Here is a 20,090-nt window from a genome sequence, read left to right on the forward strand (position 1 = left end):
CCCCTCTCGCTCTAATCGTATGCAGAACGCGTCGCAAATTAATCTACATATTTTAATAAGGTGCCAGTAGCAGGGAAGGTGTGTGCAGACATTTAACGGATTATCATCCGCCGTCCCTCGAGTTCAGAAATTGAATAAATATCTTTCACATAAATACACGGGAACCTCGGCTGGTAGCGAGGTGCTTTTCTTTTTCCCCAAACTTGCTTGCATTTTTGGCTCTCCTCACACAGATGATCATGTGGACTCGGCTTTCAGAGGCTTTCCCTTCGCTTGTGGACCATAGTCTTACACTCAGGCCGATTAGCGGTTTCAAGCACTTATTGAACAGAGAAGATGTACTTTCCCAGGCTCGCTAATACCAACAGCCCCTCGGTTTCTTACTTCCAGTGTAATCTTTACGAGGACATGAGTGGAACATGATGGCTTTTTAAAGAATTAAACCTGCTTTGGAGATGAGGGGAAACTTCTGAGTCTGTAAATGGCAGCGGGTAACTCTGAATTTAAAAAGTTTGTGCGTGAGTTAAAGACTTAATGTGGTCTGTACTGAGCAAAGTGGAGAAACTCAGTAAAAAACGTATTAATTTGATCCATTGATTAACATTCCTCTTATTCAAACAACTCCTTTTATTCTGTATTTTATGCTTCAAACATGTGATATATAGAATGACAATAATTAAAATTTAAATAATAATTAAAAAAGCAACTATTTAACAATTAGAAACTAAAGTGAACAATAAGAAATTTTTTAATCTTACCAAATGACAAAATATTTGATTAGATTTTTTTTTTTAGAAGCTCAGCATCTGCATGTTGCAATAAATGGAAAACGCTTATACGAGAATGGGGTTCATTTGAACTACTTTCATTTGATTACTCATTATAGATGTTACAATGCTGAGTATTTATTGTAAATAAAAAGTATGTATATCACGTTGATCCAAGATGCACTACACTGCTGCTATGCTTCTTTGAGATGACAGTGGTCAGTATGTTTAGGATAAGATATGAGAAGCCTCAAAAGTTTTAAACTGAATCTTAAAATGTCATACTATTAATTGATAATTCCATTCCTTTGAATCCACTTTTGACAAAAAAAAAAGTTATAGTACAGCATCTCTTTATCTTTGCCAGTCCATCAAACGCAATAGACAGAAACACACACTCACATTCACACCTTGAGAGAATTAAGACCCTGTTTACAAAACAGGATTTTCAAGTGAAAACATGAAAGTTTCTTAATGTTTTGGAGGTCCATTTACACGACAACTCCGAGCCACTGAAAATGACACTTTTCTGAATGGCTGCTGCACATGCACACCACGGCCATGGTAAATAGTTCTTTGCGAGTTGACGTACAATAACAACAATGTCGGCCTCCGGAGTGTCATGACTCCCAGTCCATATTCTCCTGAGAGTTGGAAGTTTTACAGCTGAGAGTCACTCGTAATGACAATCCAACTTTGTAATCTTTGAAAACCAAAGCACCCAGAGAAAACCCGTACATGCACAGAGATAAACAACACACACGCCACACAGAAATCCTCCATTCAGACTCCAACCGGAGATATTCTACCTACATTATGAGGCAAAAGCACTACTAATACCTCCATGTTCTCCGGTATCACAACAAATATCTATAGACTGGTGATTACGGTGCAGCTAAGTTGACATCAGTTGGTCTGTGTTGTCATTACATGTTTTCATTGGGCTCAGCTTTAATCCCTGCGAACAAACACAAACCTCTGCTCAAGAGCCATAAAAACGCCGGCGCTGAACTCGCAGCTCAACCTGTTATTCACCTCCCTAAACATACCTATTTTCCTTAAGAAACTGAAAATTACAAGCTTCCTCGTTCCCCGCAAATAAAGCGGTGATGGGAGTCCTTAAGTGGCAGTACAAAGAGTTATAAATTGTTTTTTTCTCACCTTTTCACAATGCCAGAAGGAATATAGCCCCATTACACTCTTGAGGGTCACTTTTAGTGTCTGAAGGCAGTGCTTACACAGACTTTACAACGTGTGTCATTATGGCTAAGCCATATAAGGAAGCGGCAAGGATGAGAAAGGGAAAGAAAGAGGAGGTCACCCGAGCTGTCAGTTTCTGCGGGGAAACGATCAGCGCTAAATTATCACCCTTTAACCGAAGTGAATCTCCCTTTCTCTCATAGCACCTGTTTGTGAAATCAGCATTTTGAACACGTCAGAGAGCGACGGGATACTTCTTTGTTTCCTGTCAGGTAACTCCCACTTTAAAGTTTATTTCCCTTTGTAGAGGATATTTAACCTCGCAGCAAGTCCGGAATATCACTTTTAACCAAACAAACTTATCCTCAATCAGTGATAGACATGTCTCAGGACCGAGACAAAATGGTGATAAACCACCACCGCGACAGTGATTTGTCATTTGGAAGTGATTCGTCTGGTGCTGTCCCATCTACCGGCTGAGTAAGACATCACATGTCAGCAGTGATTGACAGTTCCCAGTTCTGTCAGCTCGCTGCGGGGGAGCTGCAGGGGAAGATAAGGACGTCTATCTGTGTCGTCCCTAATGGCAGGCTGGGGTCACATGAAGGTCCCGTCCCACCATGATGATATCTGTATCTGGTAGGCCTGGAATGACTCCTACTTTAACACCTGTCCTAGGCTGACCTTTCAACTCTACCCAGCAACTGCTTCATATCCGGATCAATCTGGATGATCAGATCTCCAATAAAAATAGAAATGATATTGTGAAACATTACAGCAACACATATCAATTGATCTGCTTGTGTTATAATTTTAAAGTGTACTTCCAGTAACCCAAAAATGAATGGATAAATGAATGCTCTATTTGGATTTACTTGTCAAGTGTTGGCAGTCAGATCATGTAGTTTGCATGTAGCCAATAAAACAAATGCTTGTGATAATTCAATGAAAAGTGCTGTTAATCTAGTTTTAATTGTTTTAACACATGACAGGTTCCTTTACCATGTGCAAAAGTTGCATTTGGATTACAAGTAAGCTTATAAGTAGACCATTTAAAGAACGAGTGGTAAATATATCTAAAACTGTATCAAACTGATACTGATTTAGTGAAATTTCATCTATTACTGACATATGTTATGACATGTATATGAAATTATTTAATCCAGGCTGAATTGTAGCTGTGTGCTATTAAAGGTAGGAAAAACCAAAAGTATTGAGATGTTTTTACAGTGACCTGACGAAAACAAGGAGAAATCTGTCAATCCCTGCTCCCAGAATTAGCTTAATGGATCATTCCCTGTATGGAAATTAAGTAGGAGAAGCATTCAATGTGATTGTTGTACTTTAATGGTTGTCTAAATGCATTTCAGTGTAGAAAAAATAATCTCAAACTAATTTTGTTTGGCAAAAAAACCCAAAGTGTGATATCAGCCTTCGGGACTTCAACAGGTTACAGTAAGTTCTGATAAAGTTGACAGCATTTTGACTGAATTAATTTCCTTTTTTTTTTTAGAATCCTGAATCCAGTTGATGGCTTTATCAGACTTTACCATAAGATTGTTAGCAGATTTAAAGCCCCTTTACTTTTATCTCTTTAAATCTTCTTATTTGGCTTTATTCAAATGCAATTGGAGAATTAGATGTTTCGAGGGGGGGATGGTAGTAGCGGAGGTGAATGTAGTGGTGGTGAATGAAGTGGGGGCTGGGAGGCACTTAGCCTTAAAGTACCCTGCCTTTAAGTCCCTGAACATATGTAGTCTGGACCTCAGATCTGTGTCAGAGTTTGTTGAGTGTGTTTGACTGAATAGCTCTTTTGTAATGTTATTAACTCAGCTTTACCGTATTGACTTTAACAGTAAATAGGTTTGGGTGTCCCGGTGTGCCCAGGTGGTACAGTAACGTCCATCCATAACCACGTACAGTGCCATCTCAGGTCATAGGACTTAACATAAGTACTTACAGTATGGATGGGTTTAAAGAAAAACTGGGTAAACACACTGTAATTACAGTTTAGGTTTCACTATACATCTGTCACTACACTGTCAGGAAAAGCGGCCATCTGAGGACGTGTGGTGTTTCCTCATTGGAAAGCCCGTCTAACACTATCTAGGACTCTTGCAGTGAACACATTCACCCCCTTTCTGCTTCTAGTATTAATAGAAGTAATTAAAATTACTTGACAACACCAAGACTGAGATGACAAAAGTACACACAAGTATAGATACTTACATAGATAATGTGAATTGCTATGTCAGTATGGGTGACTCTCACCTATAAAATTAATATTGAATGGGATTCATGCCACTATCGAGGCCACCATTGTTGTTATTGTCGATCGAGTCGCGCATGTGCAGATAAACTAATTACACAGCCATGGTGTGCATATGCAGTAGCAGCATTTTCCTCTGTTTCCATGGAGATGGAGTCTCAAAAAGTTGTATTTTCACTGTCTCCGAGCACCGTTGTCGTGTAAATGGCCACCAAAAGTGCAATGGAAGTTTTGCATTTTCACTTGATAACATTGTGTAAGCACAGCCTGCATGTTCTTTATGCATACATGAGTTATCTCTGGGTGCTCTGGTTACATCCCATAGTCCCAAAACATGTGTTTGAGGATAACTGGTCACCCTGAATTGGCGTTAATGTGAATTGATCTCTCGGTATTGACCCTTTGATGGGCAGGTGATCTGTCCTGATTGTTGTCAGCTGGGAACAGCTTCAGCCCACCTTGGAAGATGTCTGGTTGGAGTTATATGGAATAATATTTAACATTAAGAGGTGTAGACATGATTCTCTTATTCATCCTGATGAGGAGTGATGGGAACTCATATAGAAAAGTGAGAACAATCTCTCCAATCCCATAAATGACCTTGCCCGTGAAAGAAGAGAGAGAAAAATTCAAATAGCAATGGGAAATGACAGAGTGGAACAACAGGACATTTAAAGGAGGAACGAGACAGGAAAAAGTCGGGGGGGGGGGGGGGGGGGGGTGTAAAGGGTATGAGAGAAAGGCTTGCTTATTATCCCAATCATTGAGCGGAATAATAGGACAACAAAAAGCCTGAGTGTGCCCAAATCTAGCAGCCAGCCTGCCTGCCACTCGGCTCTGATGTGGTTAAAAAGAGTTTGGCTAATCGACTAAGCGCTTGCTGTCCCCACCCCAGTGACCCAGAACAGCCATCTTCCTCTCCCCGCGAGACCCCCACAGAGCAAACACTGCAGGGACATTAAACACTCATACACATTTTTAACCATTATCCTAAATGGCAAGGACTGTTCTTTTCTCCTTCCATAAGGTTTGAGCCATTGAATAAACTCAAATGATAATCCATCAATTTATTTCTACTTAGCTTGGTGAATAATGGCGCAATATCTGTGCTGAAAGGAGCATTGGGGAGTACAGATAAGTTCCTGAAAAATCGAGATCATTGGTTGCAGTTGGATTTTCTTTTTAAACCTTGGCAGTCCGTCCCGTCCCCCCCCCCCCCCCAAAAAAAAGACGTAAAGGATCTTAAATACATTCTGCCTGCTACTTGTCTCTCACTTTGCCCTGCTATAAACACTCACAAATGGCTATGTGGCACTAGTGCGGGCACCATGCCAGACCCATTGTTAGTTCAAATACTCGAGGGCTAGTGTTTCCCCGGAGGAATATCATTTAAATTGTAGCTATATCTTAACCACCTGTAACATGTGAACTAAGTTTGATCCCTTAAACATTTCCTGTCCCAGAAGGGAACATAAGCCTCTGTGGTGAAAGGAGGGTAAAATCCCCGTGTGTGGATTTCCTTTAATCAGAATACCATTTGCAGTTAATTATGCTCAAAAGTATTTTAACAGCCCAGGTTGCCTGAGCCTTTGTGTCATAAATTATTTCAGGATCAGGGGCGAGTTACAATTGTTAGTCGAGATAAAAGTTTACCAAATGGTACCAATTTACCAAAAACAACTATTATATTCTGTCACTAGATTTACTCTGTTCTTATTCTGATGGTTTTTGCCCAAATTTTGATACATTTATGACAGAAATACTGTATTTATTAGATTGTCTTGTGAAATAGTATGAAACAACACAGATGTTATGTACCTCTTTTTTTTTTTTTTTTTAAGGCATTGCTGTTTCGGACTTGTGCACTGTTCGAAGATTGAATAAATATAAACCTTTTCATCATATATGTATACTTCTTTGCACTAAAATAAATGGAAACAATTGGCATTGTCATAATTTACATTGTACTACCAACTCTGGATCATAATGAGTTTGGTCTCAATTGCCTAGAGCAACTTATCTTTGTGTATTGAGTCGTTTGTAAATCGATCTATCCATTTTATTTTCGTAATTTACGGCCAGGTGGTGGTGGAGCCAATCCCACATGACTGCGGGAGAAGGCTTGGAACACTCTGGACAGACTTACAGACACACGCTCACATTCACGCTTCCAGTTTAGTGTGACCACCATAACCCAAAAAACATGCCCTCAAGCCTGGACTTGAACCAGTACAAGACCACTATGTAAATAAATGTCTTCATTAACATGCACTGTAGGGACTCAACCACTAGTTGTGCTGTGGAGAAATAGTTTTGTATCAGATAAATTAATCTGGGTAAACAGACACAGATACCTTGTATTTATTTATATAAATAAAATAAGCCAGGGGACCTTCAAGTAGAGCTGCACGATATTTCACAAATGTATCATCAAGAAATATTGACTGAAAAACGGTAACCAGCAAATTGCTCCTGCTCTGAAATGTTGCTGGTGCGAATTAGAGGCAAAAGAAAAAGCACTGTTGCTTGCAAAAAAAGAAAGGACAAAGACATTAACATCATCTACGTATTACGGCAAATCATATCGATATCGCAATACTTGACACATTTCCAAATATCGCTTGTCAACGTGACATCGTGCAGCCCCACTTCTACTCTACGACAATGTTCACCAGGCATCTCGGGAAAACAATGGCCCACTTTTTTTTGGATGCTTCTTTAATTCCCCATCGATTCGGAGGAGGATGTTGTCGTGCTTGTTTCCCTGCGTGTGTGTGTGTGCGAGAGAAAGCATGTGTGTGTATGAGTCTGTGATAGCGGGGTGATTGTTAATTTACATCCGTTCATTGCCATCCTTTGGTTTTAATTCTGCCATTAGAGCATTAAAATCGCTGCTGCCAGAGGCCCCATTACTCTGTTACTTGGAGGTGGAGGGGGTGTTGGAATGAAACAGTGTTATTATATAAATACCATTGCACTTTTGACTCCAGGAAGCGACTTCCTGAGGTGTAACCCTTAGTCATTCGGGGACCTGATTTACAGTAACTGGCCAGGGGTGGACATGCTTCTCTAACACTTTATTTCACCCCTCTGCGCTCTTTCCCTCCTTTCTCTCTGTCTCCTTCCCACCCTTCACAGACACCCAGGTTTCTTGTCTAATTTTAGGCCTGGAAATCTCACTCTTTGACATGTCCTGGGGTTGATTTTCACCTCGACCACCGGCACAGCTGTCCGTCCATGTGACGTCCAGAGGCGAGATGTTCTGCTTTATTAAAAAGTGTGAATAAAAAAAAAAAAAAAAAAAAAAAACTCAAGCAGGAAAGAGAGTGAGACATGCATGCAAAAAAGAAAAAAGAAAAACTGTTAACATACATCTGCCCAATTTGCACGTGCAAAGATAGAGGCTCATGTGAGCCGGGGGCCGAGGTGTGTTTGTTTGAATTATATCTGGCCGGCATGGATGCTCTGTAGCTTACAAATCCATAGAAGAAAGGGTGCTGTTGTGGAACCATTCATCTGACAAACTTCTCAGGCAATTTGAGGTAAAAGACAATAACAATTTACATGACAGAGCGAGAGAGAGCGGAGCAAAAAAGATGCAAACTCCCCGCCAATCAAACTTGCTTTTGTGTACACCCCAGCAGATAAAAAAAGAACCTGACTTCGGAATCAAAAGATTAAAACAAAAGCTCCCTTGTCGAGTGTCTGTAATAGCACCAACTCTCTGGCTACTGATTATATAGGAAAACAACTGCAATTACATTTCTGGGCTCACAAGAGAGAGGCGAAGAGGCAAAACCAGGCCCAGGAGAGATGATTAATATTCGTGCTTTCATTCAGACACAGCCAATGCACTGACAGTCGTACCGTCTCACCAGTTCGCTCATCAGATGAATAGAATGGCCACCAGGATAAGAAAAAAAAGGCAGTGTTTTTCAGGCACAGCATCTCAAACCCACCCCCCCTCCCAAAAAAAAAACCCCACATAGACATCCCACTCCTTTTCTTCCAGTCTCACATTTGATGAGAGAGCAACAGTGGTGTTTTAATTTAAATGTGAAAATCCCAGTTCTCTGAAGGAGAATGATGCTATTTCCCCCCTAGTGAGTCTTTGGAGAAATCCTCAGCTCCCCTGCGCCTCTGTAACTCCTAATTTATTTCAAGAGTGTGTGTGATTAGAAAACCCCCCCTAAATTACTGTATCGCATAAAACGGTATAATTAAATTAATATTGGATGTAATAATTACTTTGTGGATTCTCATTTTTCATACACACAGCTGCTTTGTTGCTTGAACCATTAGCATTTGTCTGCTGCAATTAACAAAGGCTCTAATGAGATTTCCGTGTGTGTGTGTGTGTGTGTGTGTGTGCGTGCGTGCGTGGGTGCGTGTGTGCGTGTGTGAGCGACTTTATAGGGCCTTGCTCGAGTGTGTGAGTGCACGAGTGCTTATGCATGCAGATTTGAGTGTGCAAGTGTGGGTTCACAGGCACGCACCTCACACGTACAAATATAAAACGGCTCTGCTTTTCATGACATGTTAAAAGGGTTTTGTCATCGCAGGTTTTTTATGAGTATCTTAGGACAGAGTAATTTAGCCTCAATGAGAACATGAACTTTAAGGAAAAGGTGGAAAAGTTCCCACTTTTTAATGACTAAAGGTTGAAGAATCTCTGTGGTGCCAAGAAAGGTACATTACTCTCAATCTCAACTGTAATGTATTCTGCTACTTGTGAAAAATAGCTACATTTGTCTAATGCATGTCATCGAACTGACTTAATTCTGAATGATGGCCCTGTCCACCGATTTCATTCACATTCCCACACTTACCAAGGACATGAGTCATTTTATTTCAACAGTTTCCAGTCTTTATATTCATGTTAAATTAACACCCACAAAGACTTTTTCGTCCACTTTGGGGAATCCAATTCAGACACCGGAGTTTGCCTGCAACAAATACATTCCGTTACATGAATAACACTGCTAAATATGTCAGTATATCAATTAACTGTCACGTGCTGTTGGCAGGTTGGGACCTGCTCAGGCTTTTCCAATGGTCCTTGAGCTAACTCTGTCCATTTGTAATGACGACAGTTGCTGTCACAGTTGTCTCTGTGTATTCTGACTGGCAGGTGAAGTTCTCTTTTCTTCAAACAGGACAACAGTCTCTCTCTCTCTCTCTTTCTCTCTCTCTCTCTCTCTTCTCTCTCTCTCTCTCTCTCTCTCTCTCTCTCTGTGCACAACAGACACACTTCTGTGCCAGTACTGTCACCGCAGATGAAAATGTCCCCTAGTTATCTGCCTGTGTAATTGCTGTCTTGTTTGGTTAGGAGATTAGAGGGCTGAAACTCTTTGTGTGGTCTTGCAGATTGAACAAACAGGCAGCAGTAGGAACCCCTGTCCAGAAACCACAAGACAGACTCTTGTCTGTGTGACGATAGCGAGCCAGATGGACTGGCGCAGGTGATAATTGCGGTGGTTGGCGTGTTGATGGGCCATGTTAGGATTTGACGACATAGCCTCATTTGAAAGCCACTCCACTCTGCGCTGTAATGTTTCCAGATGAAAGTTTTCCTGCCGAGCGAGGAAGAGTATTTGGATAACTCCGCTCATAAATACATACTTACGACAACCTACTGATTCTGATCTCTTTAGCAACACAGAAGAAATTGCAGTTTACGTAAATTTGTCAGAACTGTTGAGTTTTCGCTGGACCAAAGACTGTGGCATCTATCTGTCCTGCTATTTTCTCTCTTTTTTGTTTTTTTTCTTGTACTGTATACAACTGCCGCACCTCTCCAAGTGGTGAAGTCTGGTTTGGTCTTTTGTGTACTGTCGCTAGTCAGAAGTGACAGCTTATATTTCAGCAGCCTGCACTTTTCCCTCCTGTCTCTGAGGGTGGTATCCCATCACCAGCTCAGCCTCAGCTTCAGCCTCAGCCGTGTACAATGCTACACTCAGGTCCTCACTATTAAGGCAAATTTCCATCCCAAGCACTCCAATCTTCTTTGGTCCGACATGCTTTTATTTCCCTCTATTCGATCTTTTATTTTTTTTTGTGCCTTTCTTCTTTCTGCTGTCCTCCCTCCCATGAAAAGCGAAGGGAATGTCAGACTCCTCTTGTCACGGTGCTTCCAATCAGCGGAGCAAAGCTCAGGGATCATGTTTGATACTGTCAGATGGCCTGGAAAATTAAAAACCCAATTAAAGTGGCAGTCCAGAGGTCAGCTCTTCTGCATATCAAAAGCTCTCCTCTGGCTATTCGGCACAAATTATATCCGTTAACAGCTCACTTTGCTTAGCCCGCAACAGCACAGCACTTAGGGAGTAATAAGTGCTTTCCCCTTTTCTCTCTGTTCTATTTCACTTGCAAACCTATGTGCCTGTACAACCACAGGAAATGGAGATGAACACATCATAACCCAAATTTCTTCTGTTTTGTTTTCCTTCTTTGAACTGGATGTGTGTTTTATTAATGGAGTGAGGGAACCAGTTTAATTTTAGATATGTTGCCACCGTTTCTCCTCCTTTGCCCACACACGACATGCCTGACTTCTTACCCAAATTCATCTTTTGCTTTTTGAGAAATAGCCACCAACCGAGCCCCCCATTTCTCATTTCCCTTTCTCTATCTCTCGCTCTTGTTCTTTTGTGTACCCTGTTTTACCCACGATTCATTAATTCCTGTACAGTGGTGGGGAAAGGACAGAGAGAAATGGCCAACCAAGCTTAATGGCATGCGTCTCGGGCCAGGCCATTAATATTCAGCTTAATGTTTCTGATAACAGGGCTTGGGGCCATGAAGAGCTGCTGGCCCAGACAGCCTTATTAAGCAGCTGGAGTGGAATGATGCTCGCTCACGTCGGGAATCAAATGCAAGAGTAAACACATATGCACGCACGCACTCGTGCACACGCCCACTCACAGTCAAGACAGTCAGGACTTCAGACAGCGTCAGGATCTTCCCACTAAATCGCTCTCGCCATCCGCCCTCTCTTTATCTGTGCGTCAGTAGCAGCCTCAGAGGTTTGATAAGTTGCAGTGGCTGTTTGTAAATTTATCACAGCATCAAATGACAATGTCCTGTTCCATTGTCATAGGTTGCTCAGCTTATTAAATGTTTATGTGGCTGCACATAGCCTTGACATTTCCCTTTTTTTTCTGGTAATAGTTTTTTTTTTTTTCCCTTCTCCTCTTTGTACAGCAAGCGACAAGGCCTCCGCATTGGGTCTTTTAGCTTCCATCTCATTTACATTTAATGACATGATAATACACATTAGCAGACTATTTCAAATAATTACAGCCTTTCAATCGCTTTTTACCCTCTCCCCCAAAATGTTCCTCTACTTCCCGCATGCTCCATTTTTTTCACCCAAACTTTCATATTTCTAATGGAAATGTCATAAAATCATTTTTCTCAGAAACAATACACAATACTGTATTAGCTGTGTTACAGGGACAGGAACAAAAAAAAAAAAAAAAAAACTGAGCATTTTCCAAAAGGTTGCAGAGTGGAAGGGGTGAATAGGATATTAGGTTCTCTTCAGTGGTTGTGGTGATCGGTAATTACATTTTTTGGGGGGTCATACTGAAAGGGTCTTACGCCGGTACTCACAAAAGCCAAGTGGACAAGAATTAGTCTTTCTGTCAGGTTAGCCATGGCTGATGCTGAGTAAGAGCTGCTGTTGTTTTCCAAAGAAAACAGGCTCAAGATACATTCACAGATGCAGATATGCAAAAGGACCCATGTTGGAGCTTTTTTCCATGATTAAGAAATTAATGTACACTGTTATTTGCAATCAAACATGTATCATCATCTTTTAACCTTGCCCTATCAAATGGTCTCTAATTTCTGTTAGGTCGACTCATCATAACTGACTGATTCGTGTAGTCTGTTTAAGGTAGGATGACCACATCGTTTCAGGCCTAAACGGTTTGTTGTTTATCATTTCATTTGTTTATAACGGATGACAACTGACGTTTTGGTCTAAGCCTGAAACCATTTGAATTCACAAAAAGGTGTGAAATATGATTCACCATCAGAGCAGATTACTTTTGAGATAGCTTCAGGGTCAGATATCTCACACAGGAAGAACAATATTTATTCTAAATACTGGCTCATCTTGGTATGACTTTTTAAATCTGCTTCTTGTTATAATCAAGTTATTTTGCTGAATGTCAGTTGTAACATACTTTTGAATATGTGGTCAGGGCTGCCTTTTATTCAGTAGCCACCAAACACGGCTATGTAATTTTGGCTCCACTCTGAAATTGACTCTATGATTGGGATTTTTTGTTTTTTAGTTTGACCAGAACTGTTATTTGAGTAAACTCAATTACTGTGGTCACTTGTCTAAAATAATATGAAAGGATGCCTGCTGGTCACATTGAAATGTGTCATGGAAACACTTCTGATTAGCCCAATCTGATCAGAGGAGGTGGTGTAACCCTGTTTATGATCTGATTCAAGTTGATGTAAACGGCACATTGGATTGCTTCCTGTGCACATCAGTTACATAACGTCGCCATCTGAAGCGTCACAGTGTTTTGAGGGGGAGACTTGTAAATAGTCGAAAGGGTTGTTTCACCAAGTCCATGAGACGCTAACATCGTCTGAAAAAGTTACAGTGTTAACGCAGCTACTTTGACTTGAAGCCTTCCTCAACTTTAATTCAATAAACATCAACCGTTTACTATATGTAATTTATAGCAAAGCTATTTGTTTGCTGTAAAGGTGAAACTATTTAATCCAAAGCATTTACATTTCTTTTTACTCTCAAATGTGCTTTCTAGTGTTAAGACCTGAAGCTTGTGTCAGGAGATGCCCTCAGCAAATGCAATCTGATTTTCAATAATGTCTCCATTTCAATTTCATGATATTGTGTGAAGGATTTAGTTTTGTGGAAGAGTAAGCAAGTCTCCCTCATGGTCTCAGTATGAATCTATTCCTCACTGTTGCACTGTAGCGGTCAAACTAATTAAATTACTACTCTGGTATGTAAGTAATTTTATGTAAATTATGCTGTTAATGTTCTGTGTCGTGCTGTTGATGATGAGCTCGCAACATGTCTGGTGGCTTTTTTCTACAAGGCTGGCCAGATATGAACATGTACATTTGCCAAACACAGTCGAGGCTCTGCCCTAATTTTTTTTCCAGCTGAGATCTGTATTTGCAGAATGATTTAACATATCGTAGTTGGCTTGAGGCTAGAACAATAGTCAAAGGTTTGTAAAAAATAGCAGGCAGGGTGAATGCTGATGATGCAGATGTATTGCTGTCAGTAGATATATTTGTATCTTGACTTTGAGATATTTTTTTAAACTAACATGAACTCTTGTGTAGAGGCCAAACCATTTCCCCATGAAAAAAGCATATATAGGCCATCTGAGCAGTCAGTCCATTTGACTATTGATACTCTAAACCACAATCTTTTCCAAAACCTAACCATCCTGTGACTGTCTTTTAATATTATTTGTTGGTATATTATTAGTCTTTCCTGATGGTGCATTGGATACGGGCTTGAATTTTTATAAGGAAAGTCTTTAGCGTGAGCAATATCTGTAGAAGTGAGCAGCAAAACACGCACTAATTGTTGTTTTATTATCATTTTCTATCTAAATGTGTTTTATTGGTGTTGCTGGTACTTAGTAAGTCGTGGAAGCTGATATGTCAGTTTGATAGAAGGTGCTGAGAAGACCCTTAAGGGCTTTGGAAATCACTGGAAGACACGGCTTTTGTTTTGGTAAGAGAAGACTTTCATGCACTAAATTAGAGATGTCCATGGACCATAAATCTGACATTAAAAGGCTTTGTAATGTGAATCAGTATACCTTAGTGCAACGTTTTTGTTTTTGTTTTACTTTGTTTACCACTTTTAAGCTGTGAACCTTGCAATTAGGAAACATGTTTATAGGCATATATATTCAGGTGGACAAAAAACTCCATCTTCTTTCTTTCCCCTCTGAAGTGTCTGCTGGCATCCACCTTCACTCCTTCCCTCCCCTTCCTGAGAAATCCTCTATTGCCGGCTACAATTTATAAAGCCACAAAGGAGTGCAGGATTTACACTGGATTTTTGTTTCAGCCATCTATGGAATTAAGAAGTGTATCCTTGCATTTCATTAAATCCTGCCTAATGAGATGACTGTCTCTCCCCAAAGAGCAGATGATAAACTACCCTATGCCATGGTGCATAAATTAGTGTAGTGAGGTTAAATGCTGGAACTGACTCATGTTTCACAAGAGGACCCTATCCAGCAGTTAAATCAACTTGCATAAATACTGCCAACTGCAAGCCGAATTCACCTGCCTACCTGAAGCCTCCATTCAAAGTAATGGATCATTTGTGGGATCATAACAAAATCAAAATGCAAAAGAATTATGATAGGTATGAATTAGGTTTTCACACCTTAACCAATAAGGCTATACAGTATATCCTAAAAAGCAATACCTGCAACAAAATAGACAGGATAAAAGTAGATTACACGAGCAGTTGATTTCTCTAAAAAAACAAGTTGTAGTAATTTTACTACACTGACAGGTGTTGTCACCAGTTTTCTGAGAATTGGACTCATAACTTGAAGTTACAGTAGGTAATGATTTTTAAGAAAGTTTTGTTTTTTTGCAAAGCCCTGTCTATTTGTACTCCCAGTAATTATTAATCAGTTAAAACCAACAAGTTAGTATACACAATTTCTGTTTTGGACCTAAAAAGCCCTATTACTATTGCATAGCATAGTGTAGTATAGTAAAGCACAGCAGTATACAGTATAGCATTGCATAGCAGTGTATTGCATGCATTTTATCAGGTGCAGTACAGTTTAGCATTCCATTACATAGTATGATAGCAATACTATGGGTTTGCAGAGTATATGTTAACGTTGCAACGCTTTTCATTTCATATCATCATATAGCACGATATAGTATTGCATTACAAACTTTACTGTATAATACTGTATGGTTTTGTGTAATGTAGCATAACACATAGTGTGCATATCACAGAAAAGAATTGCATAACATATTACCATTTGGATAATATATTATGAATATTCTTAAAGATTGAGTTACTGATTGTTGGATTATTCACTTGTTTGTTTGGAATTTTAAGGTTCAGAATTGATATTAAATTGTGATCATCGGTTTTATTATATTGTCGCTCCACTAATTTGAATAAAATGAGTTGTCACATGACTTGTGCACTTGGGTTTCGATCTATTAGAATAATCACTGGTGATGAGGAAACTAACCAAATTTTCTTTCATGAGTTTACCCAGCCACGTGCGCACGCGCACACACACACACACACACACACACACACACACACACACACACACACACACACACACACACACACACACACACACACACACACACACACATACTCACATCTGATTTAATCATCACTTCTAATTGGAAGATAATTTTCATAAAGCTTTTTAAACAGCTGACAGCCTCTGCCCTCTATTTTTCGTCGATCTTTTCAATTCCTTCAGTATAATTTTCCATGTTATAAAAGATGCCCTCGGCACAGGGAGAGCGATTGGAAGAGATGCTGGGAGTTTGCTGATATTCCAGGTATTTTAAGCTTTTGGGTCCACATGGGTGTAATGGACTTATTCTCAACCAGTTCTTGTCTCTCTAATTAGTGGTCCCCCCTCGAGCCGTAACAAGGGCACTGACGAGAGAGGCTTTTTCCCAATGATAATGTGAATGGATACCTGCAGGGGGAGATTTCTGCACTGTTCCTCATCCTGTCAGCCACTCTGGGTAACACTGGGGCTTAATGAACCTGAAAACAAGACACTGTGTGTGGTGAGCGAAGTGTCTGTGTGTGTGTGTGTGTGTGTGTGTGTGTGTGTGTGTGTGTGTGTGTGTGTGTGTGTGTGTGTGTGTGTGTGTGTGTGTGTGTGTGTGTGTGTGTGTGTGTGTGTGTGTGTGTGTGCGTGCGTGTGCGTGTGCGTGTGTGCCTGACTAAAAAATCCAGATGGTTACAGTATCTTAGCGCTAGCTCCAGTATTGTGTAAAGAGAATAGAGATACTTCTGTGGTGTGGAAAACAGACTTGTGTGTTGAAGTCTTGATGAAGTCAATTTTTTGTCCATCTGTTTGGGATTTCGGAGCTTGTCAGCAGTGAAGTTGAGACGAACATCAACATCTCGCCACAGTCACAGAGACACAGTTTACCTTGTGCAAGAATCTGACTCCAACCGCAAGCGGCTTCACCCGTTATAACACAGGAGCTCCCAAACATGTAATGTGATATGTATATATGTGGGCCTGTGAGATGGTTTGACTGATAAGTTGACACCTTGGAGGTGCATATCTCGGATGCATGCAATGTCACAAATGTCACGTGTGATCGATCGAACGCCACGCTGTCTGAGTGAGAGGTCATTGCTCTCCGTATACAGCCGGGGGGGGGGGGGGGGGGGGGACGGACGGCACAGAGTGCCTGGTCAGCACATGGTCACATTTTGGATGCACCATTTTCCCCTCCGTGTCCTCCTGGGTGTGTAATGAGCTGAGTTGTTGTTGGTGGAGCACAAGTCACTCCATGTGACATTCAACTCAGTCAGTGCTGGCAGAGCAGACCCCGTACTTTATCTTGGACTCTATGCCTGTCCAATGAGGGGCTGCTACTGCCTTTTCAAGCTTGCTGACAGTGAATGATGTGTTTGTTTATTACGTGAGATAGGTGTCATGTTAGACATGCATTAAATCCTTGCAAAGTGAGTCGAGCAATTTTTTTTTTTTTTTTTTGCAGTTATAGTACTGCTGAGCAAAGTGAGGATGAAGTGATTGGGGAAAGTCTATGACAGACTGCAGAAAAAGAAAAAGAAAACTGGATGGAATCAAGGATGTGCAGGTGAGTTATAGGCAGGTCGTGTGTGAGGCAGGTAGAAAGACAAAGAGGAGGGCAGCTCGGAGACAGAGAGGGAAAGACAGAGAGACAGATATGGAGGAAGGAGCCACAGATGTGGCGGGGCCTCGGGCGATACAAGTCATTATGGTGTAAACTGCTCCAGTGGTGATGTTGTGGGGAGAGCACAGAGGTCACCATCTCGGGGTGTGTCAGGCAATACATGCATGCATACACATAAGCAGAGACACGCACACGCACGCACACACACACACACACACACACACACACACACACACACACACACACACACACACACACACACACACACACACACACACACACACACACACACACACACACACACACACACACACACACACACAGACAGGAAATTGAGAGAACATCTGGATATGTGCCACCTGCCTAGAGGAAGTCATCTAGTTTACACGCAGTACAGGAGGGGGTTTGTCCCTTCCTGGATGTGCAACCTTCATGCTAGTGTGCTCCGCCGGGAGAGGATGGAGGACGAAGTGGAGAGTGAAGAGCATGCAAAACGAGTGACACACTTTACAGGGATTAAATGTTAAAGTAAACACGGATATTGTGAGTTAGGACAGGAAATGGGAAGAAATAGTCCCCCATCATGACACTAGTTTCTTGTTTTATTCAAGCTCAAGTCCCTGCTTAGTAATGCAGTATTAATGCTTACAAACAGACGCTATACCTACTGTGATACAAGCCATTAACATAAGTGAAAAACTAAAATTATAGCTAACAAAAAAGATTAAAATTACACACACCACAAATATGCAATTAGGATATCATTTTTGTGATTTTGTAAAACTTCCCAAGCGTGAAAGAAAAGAGGAAAGTAAGACAAGAGCCACAAAACTCAGCACTAAGTATTGACCATCTGGCTTCAGCCCAAGCCAGCGTGCCACAAAACAATTGCATTCATTAGCTTAATTTATCATGGCGGTAAGCTCAATTTACTTTTGCTTGTGCGAGTGTGGCTCATTAAGATTCAGTCTGCCGTTTCCTCGGGCCGTCTTGTGATCATTCACACAGGGTTCACACATTTTGGACCAGATAGGAAGCACTCCGGGGTTATCTGCCAGACCTAAACTGTTTAAATAAAGGCACCGAAAGAAGAGGTGGAGAGAGGGATTATGGTGGCAAATGAGAGAATGAGGAAGGGATGGGGGAGTGTCAGCGGAGGAGTGATCTGAAGAAGAATGCGGTTGAAGAGAAGTGGGGAGAAAGAAAGGCTCAGCTCTCAGTTGACAGAATGGATGTTGCGGGGCCGCGGTGGAAGAGGAATGGAGAAAGAGCGAGGGAAAAGGAGGCACGTGACTAAATGTATTCTGATAACTGAACAGCAGATGTCTCGCATGGAGCTCCTTTGTTGCCCGAACAGCAGGACCCTGCACTTCAGTGGGCTCACTTCACACCGCATTCATTTGCCTGCCAGCTGCCAATTTAGGGTAGAGAGAGTGAAAAAGAAGGAGAAAGAGAGGGAGAGAGAGAGAGAGAGAGAGAGACAGAGAGGGAGAGAAGGGAGGGTGGCTCACACCAGTCCATCTCTCCCCTCCCTCAGCACGTCTTGGAGAGAAGCTGCCATTCCCCTCTCTCTTTCCCCGGTGGCCTGTACAATTAGTGATCTGCATAACCACCCACACCTCCACGCACCGCTCTCACAGAGCAGAGGGGGAGCTGCCTTTGTCTTTTGGCTGCTGTACAATGAGTCGCTTTGGACTTGGCTGGAAGCCAGAAACTGTGGCACAAAACTGCATGCTCTTGATGGATGACGAATAGTCCCAGAGTCTTGTTTCCATGTGCTGCTGATTTGGCAGGTCAGAGATGAAATGCTTCGGCGGCCGTCAACATCCCTTTTGTTAAAACACCTTTCAAGCCGTGGCATGGGAGAAGTTTGTGAACTCTCTTCCTCCTCCCAGGTACCCCTGCTTGAATAGGAGCCTGCTCTCATTAAGCCCACAAAGCCCACAGTTCATTAACGCCCGGGTGAAAACAAATTCACACCCCTCTGCTAAGTGATGCGGGCTAAGACATGGCGGCATCAAGACCTTGGTGAAGTTGGCTGTGTGAGCCAAGACTCAGGTGACGAGAGCCACAACTTCACAGTTCACCTGAAGCCTGTGATCTCGCTGAGAGCCAAATCACATCTCACTTTGTGCTACACATTTTCTCCTTATGAGCCGGGAGGGGGGGAAAAAAGAAGTTGTGAAGTTGGTATAATTGGCTCTGGTCATTCTTTTCTTGTAATTTTACAGGTGCTGTGGGAGTAGAGGACTGCAGGGCCCAATGCAAATCCCAGGGGAATGATGGGTTTCATGTTTGTTTTTTTTGTATAATACGAGTGGGCGTGTGCATCCAAAAAAAAAAAACCCTGCAGGTCCCAGACAACTGTCAGCAAAGAGATGTCAAGAAAGAAAGATCAAAAGCTTGGATTTTCCTTCACCAAATCGAATGAAAACTTGCTTGAAATATGGAAACAACTCTCAGCTGTCACTGGCAATGCAGAGAGCCATTTGTTGTGATACATGTGTTAATCTACAAAGGTTACAAATCAGGTATCTCCGGTTTTAGGCGCTACACCTAGGGCTTTCTTATCCATCACACATGTAAACCAATCAGTTAATCCTGCATATAATCAGCAAGATCCATTTATCTACCTTCTATGATGCTTTATTCAGTTCACAGTCGAAGCCGATCCCAGCAAACTGTGGGTGAAGGCAGGGTAAACCCTGAATGGGTTACCACTCCATCACGGGGCAAACACAGAGACAATGACACAAACCGACATTAACACCTTTTAGAGAAACATGAACGTTTTGGGAGAAAACATACACATGAAACATTGGTGTTGTTTTTCTGGGGGGGGAGGGTTTGTACAGCTTTGTTGACATCAGCCAGAACTTTAAAAACACAATTGACAAAAATAATCAATCAATCAACTTTATTTGTATAGCACA

This window comes from Blennius ocellaris (genome assembly GCF_963422515.1).
Source record: "Blennius ocellaris genome assembly, chromosome: 17".
Classification (NCBI taxonomy): domain Eukaryota; kingdom Metazoa; phylum Chordata; class Actinopteri; order Blenniiformes; family Blenniidae; genus Blennius; species Blennius ocellaris.